The sequence below is a fragment of the Gallus gallus genome, chromosome 3 (assembly GCF_016699485.2).
Source record: "Gallus gallus isolate bGalGal1 chromosome 3, bGalGal1.mat.broiler.GRCg7b, whole genome shotgun sequence".
NCBI lineage: Eukaryota > Metazoa > Chordata > Aves > Galliformes > Phasianidae > Gallus > Gallus gallus.
The window spans coordinates 11,996,300-12,014,395 of NC_052534.1; the positions used below are offsets into that span (position 1 = coordinate 11,996,300).

The 18,096-nt window shown below is 38.9% G+C and overlaps 1 protein-coding gene across 7 annotated transcripts in view; it reads left to right on the forward strand.

The window, feature by feature from the left end:
- Nucleotides 1-18,096, forward strand: part of CDC42BPA (CDC42 binding protein kinase alpha) — a 174,957-nt gene that overhangs the window by 24,260 nt on the left and 132,601 nt on the right. The window lies entirely within an intron of this gene.

The window sequence follows — 18,096 nt, forward strand, 5'->3', positions numbered from 1 at the left end:
AAAAGTTTATGTAATGTGTCCAAGTACCTGTTTATTCAAACAGGAGCAAACTGTTGAATACTAACAATATTAATGTGCACTTACACTGTTGAACTGAGTGTATACATCTCGAATACATTGCTCTTCAGAACTTATATTGAAATATAAAGCTCTGAAAACATGGAAATTTATTTTGAAGGTTGGTAACATTTAAAAACTGTCTAGAATAACTTGTGGAAAGTGGTATTTTGGAAATAGTAGCAGTAGGACTTCAGAATAAATAGTCAGAAAATGGCTGAAAATGGTGTAGCAGAATCAGAACTGAATTTACTTTATTTACTTCCTTGCTTGAAGCATTAAGAACACTCTGTAATGGAATGATTATTTGTTGTCATCAGTAACAAATGTGGGAAAGAAGCATGCTGGTTGCTAAAAGGATTAAGATGACTGATTATCTAATGCAGAAGTCTGGACCAGAGGTGGGGATGTGGGTGGCTTTGCCACACTGCCTGAGTCATCAGACAGTGCCTGTGAAGTTTACTTAAGTAGCACTCTAGGTATGGGTTTTTGTTTTATTTTTCTGAAAATGCTTTCTTGCTTCACAACAAAGATCAGGGATGTTTCTCTCACATTTCACTTGAGCTATGTTTTCATGCAACGTTCTGACCAACATAGAAAGACTGTGGGATGAAAGAGTGTGGAAATTGACATTTGATTATGTGCGGTTCTACAATAGAGAAGCCAAAGGAATTCCAGCATAGCTTTAAGCTTTGCAAAGTTAGCTCCTTCTTGTGTAACTATATCAAAGAAACTGTAGCACTCTGCTAGTTTAATCACAAAATATACCACGTGGTCTTCTGAAGACGTAAACATCACCCAACAACAAAAAAGACTGAAGCTCAAAACATTATCCAAGAAAACCTAACAGCTTGACCATAATGACCTGAGTATGAACGGTGTGAGGCCTGGGAAATGATGAAGATTTGGCTGATTTATGTCAGCTGGAGATCTGGCTCACTACTTCAAATGTAGCAATTCACTTTTCTTGTTTGTTTACTTATTTCCTCTTCTAATGAGTTCTTAATGCACACTTCATAAACATAAGAATGATAATACTGTACAAATTGTATTTGTAGCAGAAATACTAAGTCACAGCTTGAAGCAGTGATAGAACACCTGGTGGAAGGCAGGGCCAACACAGGAGCTCAGGTGCATGCAATGCTCCTGAGTTACAAGAACAGGTGAAGCCAGAATCCACCCCTTTCCAGACCTCATTTTAGGTTTGGCAATGGAAGCAAGGGGCTTTTGCTGGAGATCCCTGTGTACCTGAGGCCTTCTGAAGGCAAGCGGTTTTTCTTACTTTGTTTCTGTGTTAATGGCTGCTGCGTTTGTGCTTGTTCTCATTTGCTGCAGCCTAGGATTGTGCCACTCCACTATTATTGCAGTACTTTCCGTCACGTTATACCATTACAGCATTACAGTATGAAATACTTAAATCCCCAAATAGTACTTTCCATCAACTCCCAATCTCCTTCAATTTGACATAGGTAGCCAAGGAGGAAGAATTTGCGTAAGAATGCATTTTCCAATCCATATGATCCTTTTAAATGGTCATTTTGGGTAACTAGAACTGTTCTCTGTTATCTTCCCCTTGCTTTTTAATTGTCGTGACCCACCCAAACGTTTTTAGAGCTTTAAAAACCCATAGCAGGGTGAGAAAATGTGGATCTTTCTATTCTTCTTCATCTAAAATAAAGGTATTAATAGAACTGGATTATATAGGAACACCTAATGTGTAGTCAAAGAGAGGCAACACCTTTTTCCTGATAGCAATTGCAGGCTGAGGGGAAGTGGATGAAAGAAGTAGTACTGCTGAAAACTGGTGGAGGAGGGAGAAATCTTTCCTTGGAAAGATTGAGTTCTTCTTTGTAGCAGTGTTGCGGAACATGTTCATTAATTGCAGAGGTGGGAGTGGAGATGATTAGCTTAAAAAAGAAAAGAATAGACCAAATATGTAATTTTTTTGAGGTAGCTTACTTCAAAACATTCAATGTGGATGAGTGCTGGCTTTTTTTTTAAGAAAGCAGTTAATTTTCCTTCTAGGCTTAGCGTTGAGGGTATTCCTCTTAATATAGAGTGCATTAGCACATGTAATTAATTAAGTGCCATTATATAGCATACGTAGTAAATTGAATATTAGTATGGATATTAATGTATTCCTTCACTTAGTGAGAGACCCTTGCTTTCTTCAGGTAAATGGATGTTGCTCTGCTAAAAGCATAGCTTCAGCTAATTGGCTGGCATCAGCTAAGGCTTCAGAATCTGTTTCTGGAAGAAAATACTTTCTGTGTAGATGTTTTAAAAAATGTGAGGTTACTTTGAATCAAACACCTTCCCAGTATTAGACGCTATTTAGTGGCAGTAATGTTTTAATACATACTTTTTTTTTTCCCCTCTAAATTAAATGCTTGGAGAACTAAATAATAAGATACAGGCTCACCAGTTACGCATAGGAAAGTTTGCAATATAAACTTGTTCCAGCAGTGAAAATCTGTAGGTAGTGCCAGAAGTCATGCAGTATAAAATTGTGTGTAATTGCTCTGATTGGTGATGGAATCGTGTAACTAAGGCCCTTCAGAATTTATAGGTTGTATTTAATTCATATTCAAAATTTCATATCGTTCTACGTAAGCATAGGTATCTTCTGCTCATATGCATGTATGGGTGAATGTACCCACAGACATATCTGCACGTGTGTGTGTATACACACACACATATATATGTTTGTATATTTAAAAGGAAATAAAGTACGTGTGCTGCTTTGGCACTTGGTCTTGGCCAGTATTTAACAGCAGTTCAGTAAATTTCTGATACCTTTCAGAAATGTTTTAAACTCTGAGTTCCCAGAAAGAATTAAGGTACTGTGTTTAGTGCATGGAAAGAAGTAATTACCTCCATGATTTAACACTGGCTCAGCTGTTGAGTATGTTGTGCTCATTAGCGTAATATTTCTTAGCATCTGATGGAAAGGCTGCTGAAAAATGCATAAAGAGTCTTGATTTTGGAAAGCTGTCAAAATGAGGCTGTTATTAAACCGGGGGTAAAACTTTATGGAGAAAAATGGCATCTGATGGAGTTGTTACGTTCCCAGGTTGCCCTGCCTTCTCTTCTGCCTTTCTGAATTTGTGCACAAGAATGGGATCAGATGTTTTAATTGCAGAGTCCATTTCTTCTTGATACACGTAGTTGATGCTGTAATACATACATATTTTAATGCCTGAATTCTAAAAAAAGAACAAATGCTGTTGCCATAGCATTTAGCAGAAAGCATTAAGTGCCAAAGAAGCTCTTACACAGATGTACATGCTTGACAGAAATCATTTTAAAATAGGATTTGTATTTTAGTGTTCCAGACTCTGCAATCCAAGTAAGATGGAAAAGGCATCAGAGGGAAGGGGAAGCTTTAGAAGAGAGATGTACATGTGAAATGCACCTAATTTTTTGTTGCTGATGACTGAGAATTTTTTTTGTTTAAAAAATGGCACAACTTGAAATAAAATATACTATTGCTATAAATATCTATACCAATTCAAATATAGTAAGGTCTTTTGGAAGATCCTTAACTGCAGTTTTGACTATTTATAAAGATCCATACTTGAAAATTTTATACCAGTTTCTTTACTATGTTATAGTAGATATGAACTACTATAGTTAAAGGTGTAAACTATGTAGGTTAACTGCTAAGGTAAAAAGGAACGGTATTTGTGAACTGTTGAAAAATCAACGTTTTGGTCTTTCTGATGTATGTTGATGTGAGTTATCAGTATTTTAAAGGATTTATAACTTGGAATACATTTGTATGTTTTTCTTATTGTAAAAATAGTTAATTTCCAAGCCCTTCTACAGGGAGATAATCAAGATATCAAAAATAACAAGACGTCTTTCCTCCAAGAGCAGTCTTTCATTTGTTTCTTTGCTTGTGTAAGTCTGATCTGCACATGAATGTGTTATCACATGGACTTGATACCTAATTTAATCTAAAAGGTAGATATGTGGATACTCCCTACAGACAGATGCTCCAGTCTCAGATGAGTGTGTTTTTTTTTTTTTTTTTTGCAGGCAGTGAGAAGGGTTGTTTGTAGCTGTAAGTTCAGTGCATCAGAGTTTAATGTACAAGTTGAAGATATTTGGAAGTTGTGCAATATTTGCCTGCTAGAGAAAGCTCTTAGCTGTTGCAGTGAGGAGTAATGTCACGATTACTTAGAAATGCTGTACGTTTGGTGCAAAAATGCAGTAGTGTGCTCTTTCAGTCCTTGATTCCTCCAGTGCATCTACCTCAATCTCTGTGTTTGTATGTAATTACCTCACTAGCCATCGGGAAGGCAAGGGTGCTCCAGGCCTTTTGGCTGGCTCTCAGGGGAGGTGTTTGCCCCATGGGATTGCTGAGGTAGCCCTTTTGATGGCCAGGAAGGAGTGCAGTCATAGGAAGAGCAGTGAAGGACACAAAACTTCTCCCTGTAGCTTTTGCTTAGCACTGTGCCTCAGGCACTTACTGAGCCAGGGCATGGGGTCCTTTGTGTAGGACAGACTTGTGCATTTATATATATATATATATATATATATATATATATATATATATATATATATATATAAAATCACTTTTCTCCTGGTCTCTGCACTTTGAAAATGGCCCTGAATTTGGGAAAAGCAGCAAGGAAACTTCCAACTTGTTCTTGAGCCTTAGCCCATTATTTGGCATTAAGACTTTTCTGTTTGCTTCTGTATTGCTGTGTTTTCTCATATGTTCCTGGTCTAACTTGTAAGAACTTCAGCTTTCTCTCGATGCCAGAGATACTTAGCTACAGACAATATAGTAGTTCAGAGGAAGCAGACTTCTCCTTTGAAATGTGTCTGTCTACTGCTGTCCCAAGTTTTCTTGATAGTTGTGGAGTCTTTCCTTACATATAAATGTAAACATGAAAGATCTTAAGGCAAGTGATATCTCAATACTTGCACTGTAGGTATGACATCTTGAGACCAATCTGTAGGTGAACTTGTAGTAAGTTCGTAGCTGGATTTCATGATCGGATACATACATGGTTGCAATAGAGATACATAATATTGTCCAAAGTGAAAATGGATACATACTCATGGAGTATGGTCTGGTTGATAAATGTCTTTCTCTCTGATCTGAAGTACCCAGTACTGATGATAGCTGAATTTCTTAGGTCATTGCTTTCCGTGAGCTTCTGATGCCCTTCAGATTGAAGTCCTCATTCGCATCACAACGAAGTTGTGCTGTTGTCAGAAATATTTGTTAAAAAGCTTGTTAAAACATGTAAAAGGTAGAATGGTATGGTTGGAGTAAATTAACAGGGTATAGAGGAAATTACACAGGAACACTTCTGAGTTATAGCGTAAGCAAGTTGTCATTCTGACCCTTTGTAACTTTACAGATGAAAATGAAAGCTGGGGGGCATTTAAAAAGTTGTTAAACGCTGAACAGGGAAAACGTGTTGAGTCTTATGGGAGCTGCTGCAGAAATGGCAGCTGCTTTGCTTTCTGAAATGTCGTTGTTGATCAGATGTGTTGTGCTTGAATCAGACGGCCCATGTGTGGAGCCTTTGGAGAGCTGTGTTTGTTATGGTCTGACGGAGCAGCATTTGTCTCTAAATTTAAAATCGTAGAATCATAGAATTGCTAAGGTTGGAAAAGACCCACAGGATCATCCAGCCCAACCATTTGCCCTTCACCAATGGTTCTCACTAAACCATGTCCCTCAACACAACATCCAAATGTTCTTTGGACACCTCCAGGGTCAGTGTCTCCACCACCTCTCTGGGCAGCCCATTCCAGTGCCTGACCACCCTTTCAGAGAAGTAGTATTTCCTAACGTCCAGCCTGAACCTTCCCTGGCACAGCTTGAAGCCGTTCCCTCTAGTCCTATTACTGGTTACATGAGAGAAGAGGCTGACCCCCAGCTCAGTACAACCTCCTTTCAGGTAGTTATAGAGAGCAGTAAGATCTCCCCTGAGCCTCCTCTTCTTCAGACTGAACAATCCCAGCTCCTTTAGCCACTCCTCATAAGGCCTGTGCTCCAAACCCCTCACCAGCTTTGCTGCCCTCCTCTGGACACGCTCCAGGGCCTCACTGTCTTTCTTACAGTGAGGGGCCCAAAACTGGGCACAGTACTCGAGGTGCGGCATCAGCAGTGCTGAGTACAAGGGGACAATTACTTCCCTGTTCCTGCTGGCTGCACTATTTCTGATACAAGCCAGGATGCCATTGGCCTTCTTGGCCACCTGGGCACACTGCTGGCTCATGTTCAGTCTAGTGTCGATCAGCACCCCCAGGTCCATTTCCTCTATGCAGTCTTCCAGCCACTCTGCCCCAAGCCTGTAGCGTTGCCTGGGGTTATTGTGGCCAAAGTGCAGGACCCGGCATTTGGTCTTGTTGAATCTCATTCCATTGGCTTCAGCCCAGCTATCCAACCTGTCCAGATCCCTCTGTAGGGCCTCGCTACCCTCAGGCAGATCGACACTTCCAGCCAGCTTGGTGTCATCTGCAAACTTACTGAGTTTGTTTGTTAAATTGACTGCTTTGTTGTATGGCAGTGTTTTCTTTGGCGCATTGTAGCAGAACTGCAGAGTTGTAATAGCATGTAAAATTCTAACAAAGTGTGCAGTAATCAATGATATAGATACTGGAGTTGAATGCATCTTTAGCAAGTTTGCTGCAATACGAATCTGGGAGGTGCTGTAGACTCTGCAGGGGTGGAAAGCCTTATAGAGGGATCTAGGCTGAATCACAAAATATCTCAAGTTGGAAGGGACCCACAAGGATCACTGAGTCCAATCCCCCACTCCACACATCACCACTCCCAGTCCACCAGGATGGGAATAGCACAGAGCTTCACCAGAGAGGTTCAGGCTGGGCGCAAGGGAAAATTTTGTTACCCTGATGTGGTCAAACATTGGAACGGACTTTCTAGTGAGGTAGTTAATGCCCCGTCCCATACCTGTCAGTGTTCAAGAGGCATTTGAATATGCCCTGGATAACACACTGTAATTTTTGGTTAGCCTTGAAGTGGTCAGGCAGTTGGGCATGATGATCGTCCTAAGTCCTTTCCAGCTGGACATACTCTGTTCTAATAAATCTATCTAGTTAAACGAAAGATGAGTTGCCTTTTTTTCCTCTTTACGATGGTTTGCAGTTCTAATTGAAAATTCTTTGTCTTTTACTTCATACCTTCAGGTTTTGGTAGCTACATTTAAAGATTGTCAGTGTTGTTTTCAATCTTGTCAAGCGCAAGACTTTCGAAGTTCACTTGTAGGACCATAATGGTTTTGCTTGCTCATACTGGGCTGAAATTGTTATGGTGCAAATCAAAGTTTTTTGTGTTGTATCTAGGCCAGCACAATTCCATCAGTTCTATCATCATCCTGTTAGAGAACATAAACACTTTTCAGTGCAATTTAACCAACATTGGTAATTACTGACGGTTGTCTGTTGCCCATCTGTGTTAATTTTAAGAATGTTTCCATGTTCCTCAGACTTGTCTAGCTCTATTACTGATAGGAAACTTTAAATGCTTTTGGTCTTGTATGCTAGTTAATCACCAGTCTTCATTTTACCACGGACTTGAAATTTATATCTTCATAAAGGTGGAATTGTCCTTCTGGCATTGGTGATTGTAGGTAAACCTTGAAATTATGAACTATAGTAATGAATTTATTGCATTTTCTGGAATCATTGTTTTGAAGTACAAATTACATCATTCACTAAAAAGTGCTGTGTTCATGAAAAACCTGCTTAAGAATAGCCTGCAGAACAATGTCTTTAAGCTCTTCTTTTTTTTTTTTAATTTATTTTACGTAATCCCTGTCAACGCTAGGCATTGAAAATGTTTGAGACCATGGTGTAGCTAGCACAGCTGCCAAGCATCATTTCTGGCACATGGCTATCTTTAGATTTTGTTGTAACCTGTTAATATGAAAAATGAGAAGACCACTTTCTTCCAGATCGGTTAGATTGTGATCCGTGAGAAGAGGAAGAAAAGATACCAACTTGTAACTCAGAAATATTTGTTCATTTCAAGGAAGGTATAAATGAGATGTAATCAATGACTGCTGTTACTCATTTCATGAAGTGCTTTCCTGAGTGTAAGGATGTACTTACAACATGCTCTCCTGAATCTGATTCAAAGCACGTGCTGCTGTTTGTCTTTGGGCTGAGTTAAGCTGTGCAATTGTAATTACAACTAACTTAATAGATATTAGACAAAGTGTTTTTAAAATAACCAAGGAAAAGAGAAGTTTACAGATGCTTTCTTTCTCTGATGAACCAAAAAGACAAATGCAACGATGAATTTGAAACTTGAGATAAGTGAGAAAAAAACTATTGTAGAGAATTCAGTAAGAGGAAACTCTGGGGGAGAGAAGAAAGGGACATCATTGCAATGTACTTTTGTGTCTTTACTTACGTACATCTTTCACCTTAAATAGGACTGCCTAGTTGGCAAAAATCAGTTCACAAAATGGATCTTTCATGATCGTTCAATGATGTCCCACTGGGTGCTGAGCTGATCAGAGAACTTTTAGTTTGCAGAAGCACATGGGCTTAAGTTTGGAAGGTTGGTTATCATTCAACTAGAGGATGCAGCATCTTCCTTGTGTTCTTCATTTGAACTTTATAACAGAAACTTACATTTAACTCTTTCTTCCTCTTGGTCACTTGGTGATCCTGTTCATCCCTTGACAAAGCCTTTGCAGTTTCCTTCAGTTCCAGAAATTAGAATTGGAAAAAAAAACCCACAAAACCATTAGGAGTAGATTGTCCAGCATGTTCACTTGCCAGAAGGATTTCTTTGTACCTTCTCTTTCTTTCTTCTGAAGTTTCTTACAGTATTCATCAAAGATTTTGCTAGAGATGAACTAGATAAGGACTTCCTCTGGGGCCTGCTAATTAATCTTACTGGATTATAGAGCACCAGAAAAATGATACCAGGTCAACACCATGATTCCTTGGGTTAGATAAAATAGCTTGCTTTAGAAGGTTCATGTTCTTTTGAAAGAATGGTTAAGAAGGATGATGCTGCAGGCTATGCTTAGGCATTGTCAACATAGTTACTGTGTTATAAATTACTGCCCAGAAATCAGGATTGCATGTAATCTTCACTTAATCATTATCTCATAGTCATTATGTATTACTTGAAAACCACAAACGTGTGCTAATAATCTGTGCCTATGTAATAACAAATACTGCAAAAAGTAAAAGAAGAGTGAAAGCTAAAGCAATCTTGTTTGAAGATGAAAAGGCAATGCATAGATGTAATTCATATCATGTTAAAAAATGTAAATACAGCCTGATGAAGCATTGTTTATAGAAAATCCATCTGGTACAGGTTTTAACCATCTACTCCAGGTAATGAGCTGTGAAATTGAATGGAATTATATGGACCAATTATACTTCCTGATTTGCAGATACGTAACTCTCTTTAACTCTTCACGTACTGTAACCAAAGTAGATTGATATGCCATTTGCTGTTTATTTTAAGGTACTTTTTTTGGAAAAACAATCAATACCATGTGTCTAATGTTATCATTTGTTAAACAATTAACGCACTGAGGTTTAATTGGATGAGTGCTGCTAGGTGTTCTATGGAGAACGTGGAATGACACTTCGAATAGATGCTCTCTTATTTATTGATTTCTCTTAAACTCAGGTTTCAGTAATGCAACAATTGCATTGCAGTGCCTAAAGGCCATGTGTATGCCTTAAGATGTTTGCAGCTACTTAAAGCTTCATCAACTTTTGGCCTCTTCAGATACCTGTTGGCACCCATGCATAGGTTATATATTAGTATGTCACGACTTGCATATTGAAAAACATTTCCATGCCCTTAGTTTCTTCCTCTTCTCCATCCGACCTCATTTGCGTTGTACCTAACGTAGTAGTTGAAAACACGTCGAAGATGCATGCAGTGTATCTGTCTTGGTATTTCTTTAGTTTGAAATCTTGCATTTCACGATCGCTTAGCAAACCCACAAAACATATGTTTTTATGGCTAATTTATAAATAGAGTTAATTTAATACTTGCTTTGGTTATTCTTCTGTTTGTATAGATCAAGTTAGATCTTCAGGTTACAAGCAGACTGATAATGCAGTTTCTATTTAGGTATGTTCATTAAATCACCTAAACTGAAAGATGCCTTATGTAATACCTTATGGATTGCAGTATAGTATAAACAAATCAGAGCTGCTTTGTTAATGCATGGTTATTGTTTGTCAGTAATTGTTCTTCTAATCTCTTTGGTTTTCTCCTTTCAGTGAATCTAAGTACTCTCTGTAGATATTTATGGGCTAGTTATGATCTCTGGTATCACTGAGACTTGCTGTACTCTTTATTCTTCTGTAATACTGGTTGACAGATGGGTAAGTTCCTCTTGGCTTCCTCATGCGGTGTCATAGGAAGCCACATTTAACTGATTATGTGACTGAAGAGTAATGGTACAACCACAGGAAATCCTGTGGCTGAAACCAGCTTAGTTCTCTACTTCTGATAATAATTGTGTATTTGCAGGATATTGCATTTAATTTAGGGATGCACTGTATTGTGAGTTTTAAAAGGTGGTGCTTATTGCAACATTCAAACAGAACAGTTATCTATATATAAATATAAATATATATTAAAATATTTAAAATAAAATATATATCAAATTTTCTGAAGAAACTTTAGGCACATCTGCAGATATATATTTTTTTTTAAGTATTTTAAAAGAATTGGTTACCATGCTAAGTAAAAGAAGGGAAAAGCATGAAGTTCATCAGCATGTCTGCTTCTTTCTTTGCACATGGTGTTACTGATATGCCTTCTTATTTATTAGTTAAGGAAATAAATATATTCCTAAAAATAAAAGGTGAGGGAAGGATAAAATGTTTTGAGAACAAAGGAAGATGATGTGAGAACTAAATGGGATGGGTAATAAGGGTCAGGAAATGCTGAGCTGTGCAGGCCCCAGGTTATTGGTATCCTTGAAATTTACAGTTCCTAACTCTTGAGCTCTGAGCATCAGCCATCTAATATTGCTGGTGGCTGTTACTGGATGTTTACAGCTTTGGTGCTGTATGGTGCTGGTGTTGCTCAGTCTGGACAGGAAACTGTGCTTTTGTATTGCCGTCATGTGTCGTAGAGTGCTGGAGTGGGCATTGTTCCCTACCTACCTGTAGCTAGCTGTGGCACTGTTCATCTGCTTGGGGTGCTTAGAATGTGCCTCTGAAGCCTTCTGAAGATGGCGTTCCCTCTGGGTAGTTGATATGAAGACTTTGAAGGAGAGAGGAAGGAGGCAGCAACAGTAGAGACAGCAATACAAAGCAAAGTAGTTTGGGAAATATTGATTGTAATTTGTTTGTCTTTAAATTCTGTTTCTCTCTTTCTCTTAGAGACCAGTATGCAGAGCTTCCTATAGATCTAACAAATGCTACAGGTAGAAGTGTTGACCATAAAAGTTTATGTAATGTGTCCAAGTACCTGTTTATTCAAACAGGAGCAAACTGTTGAATACTAACAATATTAATGTGCACTTACACTGTTGAACTGAGTGTATACATCTCGAATACATTGCTCTTCAGAACTTATATTGAAATATAAAGCTCTGAAAACATGGAAATTTATTTTGAAGGTTGGTAACATTTAAAAACTGTCTAGAATAACTTGTGGAAAGTGGTATTTTGGAAATAGTAGCAGTAGGACTTCAGAATAAATAGTCAGAAAATGGCTGAAAATGGTGTAGCAGAATCAGAACTGAATTTACTTTATTTACTTCCTTGCTTGAAGCATTAAGAACACTCTGTAATGGAATGATTATTTGTTGTCATCAGTAACAAATGTGGGAAAGAAGCATGCTGGTTGCTAAAAGGATTAAGATGACTGATTATCTAATGCAGAAGTCTGGACCAGAGGTGGGGATGTGGGTGGCTTTGCCACACTGCCTGAGTCATCAGACAGTGCCTGTGAAGTTTACTTAAGTAGCACTCTAGGTATGGGTTTTTGTTTTATTTTTCTGAAAATGCTTTCTTGCTTCACAACAAAGATCAGGGATGTTTCTCTCACATTTCACTTGAGCTATGTTTTCATGCAACGTTCTGACCAACATAGAAAGACTGTGGGATGAAAGAGTGTGGAAATTGACATTTGATTATGTGCGGTTCTACAATAGAGAAGCCAAAGGAATTCCAGCATAGCTTTAAGCTTTGCAAAGTTAGCTCCTTCTTGTGTAACTATATCAAAGAAACTGTAGCACTCTGCTAGTTTAATCACAAAATATACCACGTGGTCTTCTGAAGACGTAAACATCACCCAACAACAAAAAAGACTGAAGCTCAAAACATTATCCAAGAAAACCTAACAGCTTGACCATAATGACCTGAGTATGAACGGTGTGAGGCCTGGGAAATGATGAAGATTTGGCTGATTTATGTCAGCTGGAGATCTGGCTCACTACTTCAAATGTAGCAATTCACTTTTCTTGTTTGTTTACTTATTTCCTCTTCTAATGAGTTCTTAATGCACACTTCATAAACATAAGAATGATAATACTGTACAAATTGTATTTGTAGCAGAAATACTAAGTCACAGCTTGAAGCAGTGATAGAACACCTGGTGGAAGGCAGGGCCAACACAGGAGCTCAGGTGCATGCAATGCTCCTGAGTTACAAGAACAGGTGAAGCCAGAATCCACCCCTTTCCAGACCTCATTTTAGGTTTGGCAATGGAAGCAAGGGGCTTTTGCTGGAGATCCCTGTGTACCTGAGGCCTTCTGAAGGCAAGCGGTTTTTCTTACTTTGTTTCTGTGTTAATGGCTGCTGCGTTTGTGCTTGTTCTCATTTGCTGCAGCCTAGGATTGTGCCACTCCACTATTATTGCAGTACTTTCCGTCACGTTATACCATTACAGCATTACAGTATGAAATACTTAAATCCCCAAATAGTACTTTCCATCAACTCCCAATCTCCTTCAATTTGACATAGGTAGCCAAGGAGGAAGAATTTGCGTAAGAATGCATTTTCCAATCCATATGATCCTTTTAAATGGTCATTTTGGGTAACTAGAACTGTTCTCTGTTATCTTCCCCTTGCTTTTTAATTGTCGTGACCCACCCAAACGTTTTTAGAGCTTTAAAAACCCATAGCAGGGTGAGAAAATGTGGATCTTTCTATTCTTCTTCATCTAAAATAAAGGTATTAATAGAACTGGATTATATAGGAACACCTAATGTGTAGTCAAAGAGAGGCAACACCTTTTTCCTGATAGCAATTGCAGGCTGAGGGGAAGTGGATGAAAGAAGTAGTACTGCTGAAAACTGGTGGAGGAGGGAGAAATCTTTCCTTGGAAAGATTGAGTTCTTCTTTGTAGCAGTGTTGCGGAACATGTTCATTAATTGCAGAGGTGGGAGTGGAGATGATTAGCTTAAAAAAGAAAAGAATAGACCAAATATGTAATTTTTTTGAGGTAGCTTACTTCAAAACATTCAATGTGGATGAGTGCTGGCTTTTTTTTTAAGAAAGCAGTTAATTTTCCTTCTAGGCTTAGCGTTGAGGGTATTCCTCTTAATATAGAGTGCATTAGCACATGTAATTAATTAAGTGCCATTATATAGCATACGTAGTAAATTGAATATTAGTATGGATATTAATGTATTCCTTCACTTAGTGAGAGACCCTTGCTTTCTTCAGGTAAATGGATGTTGCTCTGCTAAAAGCATAGCTTCAGCTAATTGGCTGGCATCAGCTAAGGCTTCAGAATCTGTTTCTGGAAGAAAATACTTTCTGTGTAGATGTTTTAAAAAATGTGAGGTTACTTTGAATCAAACACCTTCCCAGTATTAGACGCTATTTAGTGGCAGTAATGTTTTAATACATACTTTTTTTTTTTCCCCTCTAAATTAAATGCTTGGAGAACTAAATAATAAGATACAGGCTCACCAGTTACGCATAGGAAAGTTTGCAATATAAACTTGTTCCAGCAGTGAAAATCTGTAGGTAGTGCCAGAAGTCATGCAGTATAAAATTGTGTGTAATTGCTCTGATTGGTGATGGAATCGTGTAACTAAGGCCCTTCAGAATTTATAGGTTGTATTTAATTCATATTCAAAATTTCATATCGTTCTACGTAAGCATAGGTATCTTCTGCTCATATGCATGTATGGGTGAATGTACCCACAGACATATCTGCACGTGTGTGTGTATACACACACACATATATATGTTTGTATATTTAAAAGGAAATAAAGTACGTGTGCTGCTTTGGCACTTGGTCTTGGCCAGTATTTAACAGCAGTTCAGTAAATTTCTGATACCTTTCAGAAATGTTTTTAAACTCTGAGTTCCCAGAAAGAATTAAGGTACTGTGTTTAGTGCATGGAAAGAAGTAATTACCTCCATGATTTAACACTGGCTCAGCTGTTGAGTATGTTGTGCTCATTAGCGTAATATTTCTTAGCATCTGATGGAAAGGCTGCTGAAAAATGCATAAAGAGTCTTGATTTTGGAAAGCTGTCAAAATGAGGCTGTTATTAAACCGGGGGTAAAACTTTATGGAGAAAAATGGCATCTGATGGAGTTGTTACGTTCCCAGGTTGCCCTGCCTTCTCTTCTGCCTTTCTGAATTTGTGCACAAGAATGGGATCAGATGTTTTAATTGCAGAGTCCATTTCTTCTTGATACACGTAGTTGATGCTGTAATACATACATATTTTAATGCCTGAATTCTAAAAAAAGAACAAATGCTGTTGCCATAGCATTTAGCAGAAAGCATTAAGTGCCAAAGAAGCTCTTACACAGATGTACATGCTTGACAGAAATCATTTTAAAATAGGATTTGTATTTTAGTGTTCCAGACTCTGCAATCCAAGTAAGATGGAAAAGGCATCAGAGGGAAGGGGAAGCTTTAGAAGAGAGATGTACATGTGAAATGCACCTAATTTTTTGTTGCTGATGACTGAGAATTTTTTTTGTTTAAAAAATGGCACAACTTGAAATAAAATATACTATTGCTATAAATATCTATACCAATTCAAATATAGTAAGGTCTTTTGGAAGATCCTTAACTGCAGTTTTGACTATTTATAAAGATCCATACTTGAAAATTTTATACCAGTTTCTTTACTATGTTATAGTAGATATGAACTACTATAGTTAAAGGTGTAAACTATGTAGGTTAACTGCTAAGGTAAAAAGGAACGGTATTTGTGAACTGTTGAAAAATCAACGTTTTGGTCTTTCTGATGTATGTTGATGTGAGTTATCAGTATTTTAAAGGATTTATAACTTGGAATACATTTGTATGTTTTTCTTATTGTAAAAATAGTTAATTTCCAAGCCCTTCTACAGGGAGATAATCAAGATATCAAAAATAACAAGACGTCTTTCCTCCAAGAGCAGTCTTTCATTTGTTTCTTTGCTTGTGTAAGTCTGATCTGCACATGAATGTGTTATCACATGGACTTGATACCTAATTTAATCTAAAAGGTAGATATGTGGATACTCCCTACAGACAGATGCTCCAGTCTCAGATGAGTGTGTTTTTTTTTTTTTTTTTTTTTGCAGGCAGTGAGAAGGGTTGTTTGTAGCTGTAAGTTCAGTGCATCAGAGTTTAATGTACAAGTTGAAGATATTTGGAAGTTGTGCAATATTTGCCTGCTAGAGAAAGCTCTTAGCTGTTGCAGTGAGGAGTAATGTCACGATTACTTAGAAATGCTGTACGTTTGGTGCAAAAATGCAGTAGTGTGCTCTTTCAGTCCTTGATTCCTCCAGTGCATCTACCTCAATCTCTGTGTTTGTATGTAATTACCTCACTAGCCATCGGGAAGGCAAGGGTGCTCCAGGCCTTTTGGCTGGCTCTCAGGGGAGGTGTTTGCCCCATGGGATTGCTGAGGTAGCCCTTTTGATGGCCAGGAAGGAGTGCAGTCATAGGAAGAGCAGTGAAGGACACAAAACTTCTCCCTGTAGCTTTTGCTTAGCACTGTGCCTCAGGCACTTACTGAGCCAGGGCATGGGGTCCTTTGTGTAGGACAGACTTGTGCATTTATATATATATATATATATATATATATATATATATATATATATATATATATAAAATCACTTTTCTCCTGGTCTCTGCACTTTGAAAATGGCCCTGAATTTGGGAAAAGCAGCAAGGAAACTTCCAACTTGTTCTTGAGCCTTAGCCCATTATTTGGCATTAAGACTTTTCTGTTTGCTTCTGTATTGCTGTGTTTTCTCATATGTTCCTGGTCTAACTTGTAAGAACTTCAGCTTTCTCTCGATGCCAGAGATACTTAGCTACAGACAATATAGTAGTTCAGAGGAAGCAGACTTCTCCTTTGAAATGTGTCTGTCTACTGCTGTCCCAAGTTTTCTTGATAGTTGTGGAGTCTTTCCTTACATATAAATGTAAACATGAAAGATCTTAAGGCAAGTGATATCTCAATACTTGCACTGTAGGTATGACATCTTGAGACCAATCTGTAGGTGAACTTGTAGTAAGTTCGTAGCTGGATTTCATGATCGGATACATACATGGTTGCAATAGAGATACATAATATTGTCCAAAGTGAAAATGGATACATACTCATGGAGTATGGTCTGGTTGATAAATGTCTTTCTCTCTGATCTGAAGTACCCAGTACTGATGATAGCTGAATTTCTTAGGTCATTGCTTTCCGTGAGCTTCTGATGCCCTTCAGATTGAAGTCCTCATTCGCATCACAACGAAGTTGTGCTGTTGTCAGAAATATTTGTTAAAAAGCTTGTTAAAACATGTAAAAGGTAGAATGGTATGGTTGGAGTAAATTAACAGGGTATAGAGGAAATTACACAGGAACACTTCTGAGTTATAGCGTAAGCAAGTTGTCATTCTGACCCTTTGTAACTTTACAGATGAAAATGAAAGCTGGGGGGCATTTAAAAAGTTGTTAAACGCTGAACAGGGAAAACGTGTTGAGTCTTATGGGAGCTGCTGCAGAAATGGCAGCTGCTTTGCTTTCTGAAATGTCGTTGTTGATCAGATGTGTTGTGCTTGAATCAGACGGCCCATGTGTGGAGCCTTTGGAGAGCTGTGTTTGTTATGGTCTGACGGAGCAGCATTTGTCTCTAAATTTAAAATCGTAGAATCATAGAATTGCTAAGGTTGGAAAAGACCCACAGGATCATCCAGCCCAACCATTTGCCCTTCACCAATGGTTCTCACTAAACCATGTCCCTCAACACAACATCCAAATGTTCTTTGGACACCTCCAGGGTCAGTGTCTCCACCACCTCTCTGGGCAGCCCATTCCAGTGCCTGACCACCCTTTCAGAGAAGTAGTATTTCCTAACGTCCAGCCTGAACCTTCCCTGGCACAGCTTGAAGCCGTTCCCTCTAGTCCTATTACTGGTTACATGAGAGAAGAGGCTGACCCCCAGCTCAGTACAACCTCCTTTCAGGTAGTTATAGAGAGCAGTAAGATCTCCCCTGAGCCTCCTCTTCTTCAGACTGAACAATCCCAGCTCCTTTAGCCACTCCTCATAAGGCCTGTGCTCCAAACCCCTCACCAGCTTTGCTGCCCTCCTCTGGACACGCTCCAGGGCCTCACTGTCTTTCTTACAGTGAGGGGCCCAAAACTGGGCACAGTACTCGAGGTGCGGCATCAGCAGTGCTGAGTACAAGGGGACAATTACTTCCCTGTTCCTGCTGGCTGCACTATTTCTGATACAAGCCAGGATGCCATTGGCCTTCTTGGCCACCTGGGCACACTGCTGGCTCATGTTCAGTCTAGTGTCGATCAGCACCCCCAGGTCCATTTCCTCTATGCAGTCTTCCAGCCACTCTGCCCCAAGCCTGTAGCGTTGCCTGGGGTTATTGTGGCCAAAGTGCAGGACCCGGCATTTGGTCTTGTTGAATCTCATTCCATTGGCTTCAGCCCAGCTATCCAACCTGTCCAGATCCCTCTGTAGGGCCTCGCTACCCTCAGGCAGATCGACACTTCCAGCCAGCTTGGTGTCATCTGCAAACTTACTGAGGGTTCACTCAATGCCCTCCTCCGGGTCATCAATAAAGATATTAAACAGGACGGG